The sequence below is a fragment of the Cebus imitator genome, unplaced genomic scaffold, assembly GCF_001604975.1.
Source record: "Cebus imitator isolate Cc_AM_T3 unplaced genomic scaffold, Cebus_imitator-1.0 Scaffold63, whole genome shotgun sequence".
Classification (NCBI taxonomy): Eukaryota; Metazoa; Chordata; class Mammalia; order Primates; family Cebidae; genus Cebus; species Cebus imitator.
The window spans coordinates 1,777,884-1,790,560 of NW_016107378.1; the positions used below are offsets into that span (position 1 = coordinate 1,777,884).

Here is a 12,677-nt window from a genome sequence, read left to right on the forward strand (position 1 = left end):
TAAAACCAAAGCAAAAAATCCACAGCCAGAGAGAGAGAGAGAGAGAGAGAGACTGATTGCAAATCAGAAAAGAAAAACCAAAAACTCTAAGGAGCCTTGAATTTTGGGCTTAAAATTCCTATCTTTCTTGGAAAAAGTCTTCCAGTTCTGAATATATTCAATTAAAACACAGTAATTCGCCTAATTCTTGTGGGGCAAATTGCTACAGTCAGTAACTTTCAGTATGGCCTAATTCCACCGTACCATAGCAGAATTTGTTGAAGTAGGGTTTTCAAAGAGGAACCACTCTGAGATTTAAAAGGGACTTACACCATTTACTCTTTACTAATAATTCTACGTAAATCTTTAATCTTTTTGGTTCCTCTCTGATACGATGCAACAGCTTCTGATAGACCTGTAACTCCAAACTCAGACTTAATCTCTCCTTCTTACAAATCAAAGAACGTTGTCCAAGGAAATGCATGGAAACAGGATGGCATTCTACAAATATGGCTGGTAATCCCTCTACAGAGTTCATTAAAAAAAAAAAAATCTACTACTGTTCTTGCAATTTCAAAAGGCATTTACACACCAGGTTCCCGGAACTGCGTACCTTTCTGACCTCCTCATCCATCCATCCTCACCACCACCACAGAAGTAATACTGTTATTATGGGAAAAATGTCACCCCCAACACTTTTTATATACATAGCTGTCTCATGTTAGGGTTGTATTTCCCCTCTGCACACACAAATTACAAAGATATGCTCTGACTGATAATGAGGGCTAAAGGTTCAACTTGTGAAGAAACTTGGTTTAAGATGTTATCAGCTGGGAAAGCTATTTCCTCACATCAACATTGCCACAGGCTGTCAAAAGCCCCAACCAGTGCTCCCCTCTTCAAAAGTCCAGGAACACTTTTTTTTTTCTTTCTCTCTTTCCTTTTTTTTTAAAAAAGAAGAAGAAGAAGAAGAAAGGCACAGGACCCACTGAGATAGCCTTAGTCCCATCAAAGAAAGGTCAATCTCAGGTCTTCCTTCATTTAGTGATTGTCAGTTTAAGATGGCTCTTTTGTGAGGCCTCTTTGGCTCAATGCTGAGTGATGCCTTCACATTTTCTAAACCGGACTGGGCACCACCAAAGATTTCCAGCACGCTTGGATCCACAGCGCGGCAGAACAAATAAACATTCCTCTCAGCCCTTCTGCCTACCTTATCTCCCTCTCCGGGAACAGGAGGTTTTGGGGGTGCCAATGTTTACACGATGTTAAAACTTTCTTTCCCCTGTTTCCTGAATTTGAGAAAACGCATCCTGGATGACCTCGGCTAACAGATAACACCAAGTCACCACTGGGTGCCACGTCTACGGGACTACTTAAGGCTTCTCTCTTCATCCTCCCCTCCCCTCCCCCACCCTTCATAGTCAACTCACCCAGGAAAGCAGGAGATAAGCTCCACTGTCTTGAAAGGAAGGCACAAAGGCAGAAGTTTCCAAGAGGCTGTCAACAAAGCAGGCTTTTATTCCCACCTTAAAGACACACTTGGTTCAGTTCATCTCAAAGACCCACTTTATTTGAATGAACATCTCCGCAGAGTTCACCACATGACTCCTCAAAAATGTGCCAGTAAGACATATTTTAGTGTTTTTCCATCATGTACTATTGACTAAGGGAGCTAGCTGAGAGTAATCAAGAATGTCTGTGGGGAAAGAATTCAGGGAAAATGTTTCTTTGATCAGTTTCCTCATCCGTAAAGCGGTGTACGTAATAGCCCCGAACTCGCGAAGCCCTTGTGAAGAGTAAATGAAATAATCCACGTCAAGTGCTTAGCACAGCACTCAGCATATATAAAATGCTTGATAAATGTTAGAAATTGGTATTAGGACTATCGGCAGCAGCATCACATGTATAAAGTCTTGGGGGAAATATCACAGAGGAAAAGATATGGATATTGATTTACAAAACCCCAAATACTAAAAATATCACAGCCATGACTCTGAATGACTACTTATTTTTGTTTTTTCCCCCAAGCACTTACACTGTACCTCCCATCTTTCTCCTTCTATGAGTAGAGAAATCACTCTGCCTCTTCTATTTGACAAAAGCCATGGAGCCACAGCAGCCTGCCTGCCACTGCATAAACTCCCGGGAACAGTCATGTAGGTGACCGCTGGAATGTTCAGGCTGCTGTGGGAAAAGATGGCCTGCCCCATACATTTAAGCTCGCATGCCGGGGCAGTGTACGAAATCTAGACCTCTGAGCTCCCGTTGGCAACTTTGGTGTTGCAGATGATGGTGAAAAACAGCCCCGTGGATTTGTCAAGGAAAGGAAAAAAAAGAAAAAGAAAAAGTGGGGGAGAAAGGGAAAGAGGAAAAAAAAGTGTTGTTTATAGAAGCCAGCTGCTTGGACCTTGGCGCCAGCAGCCCCTCATCCTGCTATTTTACGCCTGCAACCCCACTGCCCCTACTGGCACAGGTACAACTAAATGTTGACTTCAATGCTTCAGAGAGCACTCGACTGATTTTGTACATGATTAATTGCCAAAGACATGGTTGGCCATATGGAACAGAGAAAGCATCAAGTAATTCATACTTCTGTATGTGATCGCTTGGCCCCTGTTGTTTTAATGTACAGGAAAGAGCTAGTATAGCACAGCCCTGGTGTCTTGCCCCTGACAGCCCATTAAGAAATCTCAAAGCACCTAGTCGAAGTTATGCTGTTGGCTTTTCAATAGCAGCCTAATAAAACAGAAGCAGAGCTTTCCAACCAGTCTTAAATCTTTCACATACAGTACATTAACTACTACGGCTGAAACAACAGGCTTCTTATGATAGGAAATGGGATTTGATTTCTAGTCTCTGCATACTTACTGAAAGCCCTTTTTTGGCCTTTATGGAGTTTACAAAATCATTGTTCTTTTTTTCTCTCTCTGTTTTCCAAGCAGCCTAATAGATTTGTTTGTTTCAATAGAGTCTACTCTTTGTCACGATCACATGCACTCCATGTAACAAAGCTGATTCATAGACTGGATAAGGAAACGGCATAATTAGTCTTACCAGGAGAGCCCAGGAATCATTTTAGCTTCTGAAGCATTAGCCTCCTTTACAAACAAGAAAACACAAAACCTATCCGCTGGAAGGAAGAGCCTCAGAAACACAGTGGCACAGGGGGTACTTATTACCCCCACTTCTTTTCCATCTCTGTGAAATGAATCCATTCGATGTGGGAAAGAATATCAATTTATTCCCTAGTTTTTCTACTGTTGGCTCTGGGTGACATTCCACTTCAGGCACAAGAGGAAGGTGCCACCTTAGGTACAATTCATCCCAACTTGCAGTTTATTAGCATCACCCACTACTAAGATCTTTGCAGGCTGTTACTTTCAGTCTGAGGGGAATATGTATGCGTTTCCACAACGTTTTCCTTTCAAGGATTTCAGATGACAGTGCTAAAAGTTATAACACCATCAGTAGTTTCCTTTGTCAGTTCTGACACGTACTGGGAGGATGCCTTTGTTGGCACTTTCTGTTAGAAAATACTTATATGACATTTTTTTTTTGTCTGTGGATTTTTAGGTGTTGAAATTATCCTCACACCAGAAAACACCATATACGGAAACGCCACTTGCCAGCCTAATCATTAGCGGGATTATAATTGCCCCACTGCTAAAATGAGCTAACAACCCATTTACAACTCTAAGCCAATGGGAAATTCTCTGCCTCCCTGCTGCCTCTCCTTCTTCGGAATATGCTGCTGCTTTTCAGGATGAGCAACCCAACTAATAAACAATAGCAAGAAACAGGAAGCAAGAGCAAGACTCTTGGGGAAAAAAAGGAAACAAGAGCTTTAAGACTGGCTCAATTATATAGCAATGAAGACACAATCCAAGATCTCTACAAAGACAAGAAAATTGTTGTCGCTGACCATCATCTATAAAACTGGTTTGGTTTTATTATGGTATGCTTTATAAAGTATGATGATCGTGTAATGCCCATTTTGCAGATTTTCACTTGTCCATTTCGGGAGGGTGAAATGCCCAAGATTAATCAGTGGTGGAAGTACTTAGCATGCTAACTCTTTACATCTCTACCTCGCTGTTACCACAATAGCAACATTAATAGATTATACATAAAAGTATTATTCCTAATACTGTTATGTTTCATATATATACATAACAAAAAGTAATATACATAAATATAGCTTTCTAAAGTCTCATTGATGAAAATAAACCCAGAGCCACAAAACCTTCAATAAAGAAATGAAAATGCTGAAACTGCAGCCACGGTACATAGCAATACTACCTGGATCCAGAATTAAACATGGACCTCCCCGTACATTTCACATAATTAATACTAGGATGACAGCTAACTTCTCTCCACATATTTTGGCAATGCTTCGTCTTGTCTTTATCTTTTTATCAAAAACTACTCCCTTTATAGATAAAAGCAAGAACTCTCCCAACCCCACCACAAGACACACATGCCCCTAATTCCTAGCCGCCACTTTTAAGAATTTCACTGCACTAATCCGTCCATTGGCCTAACTGTTAATTGAAGGTGAAGAATGGCTAACGGCACCAAGCACGAAATAATTGAGCCACTGATGATGTTTGGCCTAAAAGTGGCTTAGCACCTTCCGATCCTTGGACAAGTGAAAAGTTACCCAAGATCTCCATGAGATCAGCTCCCTCCTTCCCCTAAACATCAGTAGCACAAAGGCTGAAGTGGTCTGTCGGGCACACTGGATTATATGAAGTGTAAAACATTGGGGGAGAAGGGAAGGGAGGGATGGCCTTTGAAAGGGAACAGGAAAAAGAAATCACACTTGCAAGAGGATCCAGCTGACAGCTCAGTTCCTAACAAGGGAGACAAGTGAATATGTTTGCAAACATTGTGAATGCAGGAAGAGCACAGGCCTTTTGTCTGCAGCCCTACAGTGTGTCTTTAACCCAACTGCTGCCTGCATCACTGAACATATGTTTTCTACACAAGAATGAAGCAGAAAAGGCTCTTTGTTACCATTCACTCCTTTGTATATATCTACCCCCCACCCACCCACCCACTCACCCACCCACCTCCTCTTTCAGCAACATCCAAACCAAAGTCCTAGTAGAAATTTTATCTGCTTAGGAGAGTGAAGCCAGAAGGTCCGGCCAAGACTTTACTACTGTCACCAGGCCTAGAGAACTGGTCCCCCCAGAGTGGCAATAAGAATAACGGCTATGTTTATTTAGTGCTTATGACCTGCCATGCCAACAACCATTATCTCAGTTAATCCAGCAATCATGATATATCAAGGATCTCCATTTTAAAGATGAAAGAATGGAGGCACAAAGACAGTATATCCCCCCCTCGCCACCCCTACCACTGTATAGTCACAAGGGAAGAGGTCCATACTAGACACATGGAGTTGGAAATGCTTTGGAACACTAAGCAGACAGGGCTTTGGAACATGAGAGAAATACATAAAAATGAAAGATTTGGGATGGGCACAGCAGCTCATGCCTGTAATCACAGCACTTTGGGAGGCTGAGGCAGGTGGATCACCTGAGGTGGGGCATTGGAGACCAGCCTGACCAACATAGAGAAACCCTGTCTCTACTAAAAATATGAAAGTCTCATCATAAATATTGTAAAAATACAAATTTAGTCTGGCATGGTGGTGTATGCCTGTAATCCCAGCTACTCAGGAGGCTGAGGCAGGATTGAACCCAGGAGGTGGAGGTTGTAGTGAGCCGAGATCGTGCCATTGCACTCCAGCCTGGGCAACAACAGTGAAACTCTGTGTCAAGAAAAAAAAAAGGAAAGAAAGATTTGGGAAAATTACACACACACACCAATTCCACACTTCATATGTCACCATATGTAAGCTGGGATCTGGACAGTACAGAACTCAAATTCAAACAAAGCTGATGCACAAACTTCTCCACTTTTGGCTGCAATGAAGAAAATATTATGATCGGTGACTCAAGAGGTCTCTCTTGTCCTTGAGGACTTTAGCACAGGAGGAAGAACAAAGGCCCTGAAGGCCAACTGCCTTTGTGACCAAGTTGGCCATGGGCAAGTTACTTATGCTCTCTGGACCTCAGTTTCCTCATGTGTAAAAGGAGAATATTTGTAGCGGTTACTTCTGAGGGCTTACAGGATTCCTTTTTTATACATAAAGCCCTTACAATAGTAACTGACACATGGCAACCAGTCCATAAGTGTTAGCTCCTTTTTCTCCCAGAATTTTGCTACTGACATTTAGGATAAATCTAAAGTACCGGCCACTCAGAGTCACATTAAATCCACTAAAATGAGTCATAAAAATGAAGCCTTTCTTTATTCCTATTTCCCCCATTCAGTCTTTTTAAAATTATTATTATTTCTGCAGGTTTTTGGGGAACAGGTGGTGTTTGGTTACACGAATAAATTCTTTAGTGGTGATAGGATCCTGAGATTTTGGCACACCCATCACCCAAGTAGTGTGCACTGTACCCAGTGTGTAGTGTTTTATCCCTCACCTCCCTCCCACCCTTTTCCCCAAGTCCCCAAAGTCCATTGTATCATTCTGATGTTTTTGCATCTTCATAGCTTAGCTCCCACTTATGAGTGAGAACATACAATGTTTGGTTTTCCATTCTTGAGTTACTTCACTTAGAATAATGGTCTCCAATTCCATCCAGGTTGCTGTGAATGCCATTATTTCGTTGCTTTTTATGGCTGAGTAGTATTCCATTGTGGTATTTCTTTATCCACTCATTGGTTGATAGACATTTGAGCTGGTTCCGTATTTTTGCAATTGCAAATTGTGCTGCTACAAACGTGCAAGTATCTTTTTTGTATAATGACTTCTTTTCCTCTGGGTGGATAACCAGTAGTGGGATTGCTGGATCAAATGGTAGTTCTACATTTAGTTCTTTATGGAATCTCCACATTGTTTTCTACCCCCTATTCAGTCTTACCCAGGGTCTCATGGAGCAACGGAATGCGTTGATACCAGATAAGCTGATATCTCTTAACCTGGATACTTTCTGAACCATGTTGATGATGATGATGATGATACAGCAGCCATTACTGAGTGCTTTCTACATGCCAGGTGCTGCTCAAATACACTATGTTACTGAATCCTAATAATAAGTCTATAAGATAAAGATATTATCATTTCCATTTTGCAGATGAAAAAAACTGAGACTCAGAAAGGTCAAATAATTTGTCAAATTTTATATCAGTAAGCAATAGAGACAAATCTAACTCAGACATCAGACACCCGTGCCTGAAGCTAACATATGTGCAAACTGACAAACTTTGGAAAGTGCTTTCATTAACTTTATCTCATTTGATCCTCAGATAAACTATATGCTTTGAGTAGATCAAGTATTAATCACATTTTTATATCTGTTCCTGTGTTAGTTTGCTGTGAATGATGGTTTCCAGCTTCATCCATGTCTCTGCAAAGGACATGAACATTGTGACTATTAAAACTTAAATAAAATAACAATCTGGTAGAAAAAAGATAATTCATGAAAATCACATAGGCAGAGCTGCTGCACTTGTCCTTAGATAACATCTACCTAAGACAAATGCAGTCCCTGCCTAAACACCACTGTCTACAGAGTCTTCAATGTCAGAACTACCTGCCACTTGGCACACAGTTACTCGGAGGAGATGGATGGATGAGGACGGACACACACACACACACACACACACACACACACACACACACACACAGAGTCAATTTTGTGATATGGCTCTCCAATAGGAATTCAGGACCTATTAATTGGAAATCTCAGTGCATATTATTAATGCATTAATAGTAGCCATAAAAAAAACCATCACAGTGACTATGTAAAACACATAATCAGAAATGTGTCAACAATAAAAACATAAGAATTTTATATTTACCATGTGCCAGGCCCTGTCCTAATAACTTTTCATGTAATCTCAATTTAAATCCTCATAATAATTCAGTGAAATAGGTTTTATTATTATCCCAACTTACTGAAAAGAAAATCAAAGCACAAAGTAACTTGCCTTAGATTACACAGCTGATAAGTAGTGGGGCCAAGAGTTCAACCCAGGTAGTCTGGTGGTAGAGTTCACTCTCTTACCCACTAAACTATGAAATGACAAACTACAGGGAATGTTCTGTGAGGCAGGGATGCAGCATTTCATGTATTCCCTTCAACAAGCTGGCATGGCAGGTTGGTATCTTTAGCAAACTCATTTTCAAAGTGAAAGAACCCAGCCTTAGTAGAGTGTTCAATGACTGGCCCAGGGTCTCATGGGCTAGCAGGGTAAAATCGGGGTTAACGATGCCAAGCCCTCGACCATAGTTTCACTGACAGACTAGGGTTCAGAGACAGTCTCCACTGGTGGAAGAAGCAGTGACTGGACTTCTGGTGTCTGAGACTCCAATCAGGGATTCTCCCCAACTAGAGTCTCACTTGGACACACAGACAGAGTCCTGAGGTTGCAGTGAACAACATCATCTTTTTCTTTCTTTTTTATTTTTTTGAGACAGAGTCTCACTCTGTCATACAGGCTGGAGTGCACTGGTGTGATCTCGGCTCACTGCAACCTCTGCCTCCCAGGTTCAAGCAATTCTCTGCCTCAGCCTCCTGAGTAACTGGGATTACAGACACCTGCCACCACACCCAGCTAATTTTTTTAAATTTCATTTTATTTTTATTTTTAGTAGAGATGGGGTTTCACCATCTTGGCCAGGCTGGTCTTGAACTCCTGACCTCATGGTCCACCCGCCTTGGTCTCTCAAAGTGCTGGTATTACAGGCGTGAGTCATCGCGCCCGGCCCATTTTTTAAACTCAGACAACAACCAAATAGTTGACGAGCCTTAGCTCCACTCCAGATATCCCAGAGATTCTCCCTAGCTACCTATGTCAAGATTGAAAATCATGATTTAGGGCTCTTTGCACATTTACGAATACTACATATGAAAGGAATGTAAGTGTCAGATGAAACGATAACTTCTGAGTGCTAGTATTACCAGAAGACCACAACAGTCCTTAGGTTTGCAGACACTGCTCTGTGTATACGTTTAGTGTCACTGACAGAGGTCATCATTCGATTTAATGTGTGGCGTAAGCAACAGAATCGTAGCTTCTCTCTGGTTAGGAAAGAACACCCAATGTTCACATGAGCAATAAGTGTAAAAACATCATTTATGGGGCATCTATAAGCTTTTAGAATCTGTGCCTTACTTTATAGGAACAAGATTTCCAACTCTAAACTTCTCACAAATTTATTTTTTTAAAAATTCTCATTATACCACCTTCATTTTCTTATATCTCTCCAATTGTGATTTAGAGTAAAAGAAACTATTGTGTTTGACTCAATGAGAACACAGAAGGACCCAGCATATGAACGGGATATGTGGTACCCTTCATCATGAGCAGTAATAGGAAACAGTCTGCTAGCCCGCCTTTGCCCTTTAACTCATCTTTTAATTCCTCTCACTTAGGGCGCTCTGAGGTCCAGAGTTATAAACTATGTTTCATTCATTTTCAGGGAACAAAAACAATATTCCGACTTCAATTATGAATCCATTTTAAAAGCTATATCCCCACTGAAGCACCTTGATATAAATAGATATGAACTGTGCAGAGTTTAGCCTTAGCTTTAGAAAGCTAACATGGTTACCACAAAGTTGCTTTGAGCCGCCCCAAGGACAACAAAAGCCACATTTCTGTCTGGATTAATACAGTCTAAGACCTGCAAACTACTGCTGCGGTTGGCATGAATTCCTACTTAAATCTAACTTGCCACATTCAGAACACTTTTATGCTTTGATAAGCAGATATTATTGGCTCATCGTAGACAGACAATTGCCTCTCCTGCCTTGTGGAGTGGTTATACATTCCATACCCAAAGATTAAACTGTTGTCGAGAACCAGTGATGGGCACAGCCCTTTCACGCTGAAATTGTCTCCATGAGACTGAGCAGGAACACGTTAACTTTGGGGTTCAGACAATGGGTATTCTGAAAGGATTAGAAAAATGGGCAACAACTGAACCTCCTCCTCCCTCCTGTGTTCGAGTCTACCACCTGCTGCGGTATTTTTGTTTCAGTAACAAAGAAGCCTTCATGTTTGAGGCTCATATTTAATGTTTGCTGAACTGGCCCCTTTAGTTTTGGTTAACTCTTAAGGAGCAGAAAAAGAAATATTTCTTGCCCGACAAATAAATACAGCATCCTCCTTTCCTGGTTGTCACCCACGAAGCAATACATGTGTACCTATGGACATATGCGCATTTGTCTTTATATACTGATACCTAGGAGGATAGTCTATTTATATTTAATAAAGTATTACTGGTCAAGAAGAGCTGCATAGCATTTGCGATTTCATGGTTCACTACAGTAACAGGTGCTGTGGTAAACAGGAATGTAAAGTGTTAAAAAGAAAGAAGGGATCACTTCAGAGACATTAAGCAGCTTTAAACACTGACAGCAGAAAGGGAAAATTTTTAAGCAATTTGGTCGGGTCAGTAAAAAGTAACACAGGTCAAAGGAACAAAACGGTCCCCCAAAATTCTGCCCATTGATAAATAAGCATACTGTCTTGTGGTTGGGTGCGCAAGGCAAAAGCTAAACAACTGTTGTATGGAAACAAAAATATGCTCTCTTTGTGGCTCTTTTACAATAAGTTACTTCAGCTTGGTGAACGCCTGGGGCCCCCATTCTCCCTGTAGACACGGCTGGGGTATACATTAATGAAAACAAAAGGGTCCATTTTCATTGTAACCATGCAAAAGGGTTAAGCATTTGACCTTCAAGTATGGTGCGCTTGTGCTCAGTGGAAAGGTTCTTGACAATATAAACAAGAATTACTGCTGTTAGAGAAAGGAAACACAATTAAAAACAATCTCAGATGCTTGTTGTACAGCTGTTCAAGTTTCAGCTCTGTCTGACCTCTAAGGATGCTACATGCTTAACGGAGACAATTTAAGATATTTTAGTGAGTCCCTTAAGTATTCACCATGGCTGTCCTTCCACATGGGAATACCTATCCTTACACACAAGGCGCTTTTCCAGTAATGAGATTTTACGCTGTGGGGTTTACCCTTAAAGCCATTTGCCTTCCCAATCTGTCCTCCTCCTGCTATCTGACCACCCTGAGAAGTAGCCACAGACTGGATCTTACAAGGACTTGGCAGGAGGCGGGAATGTTTGACTTTAGAGAGTACAATTCTTTTCAAATTGTTTTTTTTTTCAAGCAAAATGTTATACCTTACTTTCCAAAAAAAGACGTTACTAAAGAAAAGTTTCTACTCTGTTAAACAATAATTTATCTGCAAAAAAAATTATTTCAACAAAAATATAGTCATTTATTCTCACTGTACAAAAGAGAAAGCACTGAGAATTCCCAAACAGAGTTAGAAACAGGCCAAAAAAACAAAAAATAAATTTAAAAAAGTATTTCTTCTGAGACATCACAGAAGGTGGTTTTAAAAGAAACAGAAATGCTGAAATCCAAGCTGGGTCAAACCACTGTCTTCCTGTCTTTTGATCTTCTTCAAGTCAGCAAAAGGCTCTGAAACTCTTCCACAAATAAGAGGGTCCCTGGGAAGTGACCGTGAGAAGACGCTGTCCTCCACTGGGGCTGGACAATGCGAGAAGGCTGATGGACTGAGGCCGGAGCCTAAGACCAGCCTTTTTTTTTTTTTTTGAGACAGAGTCTTACTCCGTCGCCCAGGCTGGAGTGCAGTGGCGTGTTCTCGGCTCACTGCAGCCTCCACCCCCTGGGTTCCAGTGATTCTGGAACCCTAGCCTTAGCCTCCCAGAGTAGCTGGGATTACAGATGCACACCACCATGCCCAGCTAATTTTTGTATTTTTAGTAGAGACAGGGTTTCACCATGTTGGGCAAGCTGGTCTCAAACTCCCGACCTCAGGTGATCCACCCACCTTGGCCTCCCAAAGTGCTAGGATTATAGGCATGAGCCACTGCGCCTGGTCTATGGCCAGTTTTAAATGAACAAACCATGGCAGCCACCCCAGACTTGAGGTGATACTTCCTACTTCTCAGGAAGAAAGGAAGTCATACCGAGGTGAAACAAAGGCAAGAGACAGGCCAAATCTCATAAAGAGCAAGGCACAGGGAAAGTTTTGCTTGTCAAATACGCTTTAATCTCTAAAGTCACTGGGCTTTGATGTTGCCCCAAACAGAAAACCTACATGGTTTGCAAGATTTACAGCATTTCTAGTGGGAACAGTTTCATGCTCCAGGGTTTTTCCTTCGGAGATTAAGGTTTATTTTATCCCTGATGTTCAATGTGTCTGACTGTAAGAGCCTCATCAGAGACAAGGACATTCTCCTGCCCTCTGACTCATCAAATACACCAAACTTTTATTCATCAAATCAAATTCGCTTTTCAGGGAACAAAGCTGCTGGAGATGATCCAAACTGTGGGGTAATCACTGTCATTCTGACAAGACAGAAGTGTTTCTTTTGCATAGAGTCAGCTCCTAAGGGAGATGATAAAAACTGGCTAAAAATGGCTACACTAATCTCTATATTATAAAAGACCACACAATTCATTGCTTAAGTTGAAATGAGGCAAAGCAAAATAGATGGGGGAAGAAAGAAACAAATTACTGCCACTGCCCATACATGAAAGAAAATCTACCACAAAAACCCCAGCACTCAAATAATTATAAGTCACACAGAACAGAAGCAGTTTACAAAGGCCATTTGAGG

General features: G+C 41.3%; 1 protein-coding gene across 1 annotated transcript in view; it reads right to left on the reverse strand.

Annotated features, from left to right (window-relative positions):
• The window catches only part of FTO (FTO alpha-ketoglutarate dependent dioxygenase), a 412,690-nt gene that overhangs the window by 187,269 nt on the left and 212,744 nt on the right, over positions 1–12,677 (reverse strand). The gene's annotated exons all lie outside the window — the stretch shown is intronic.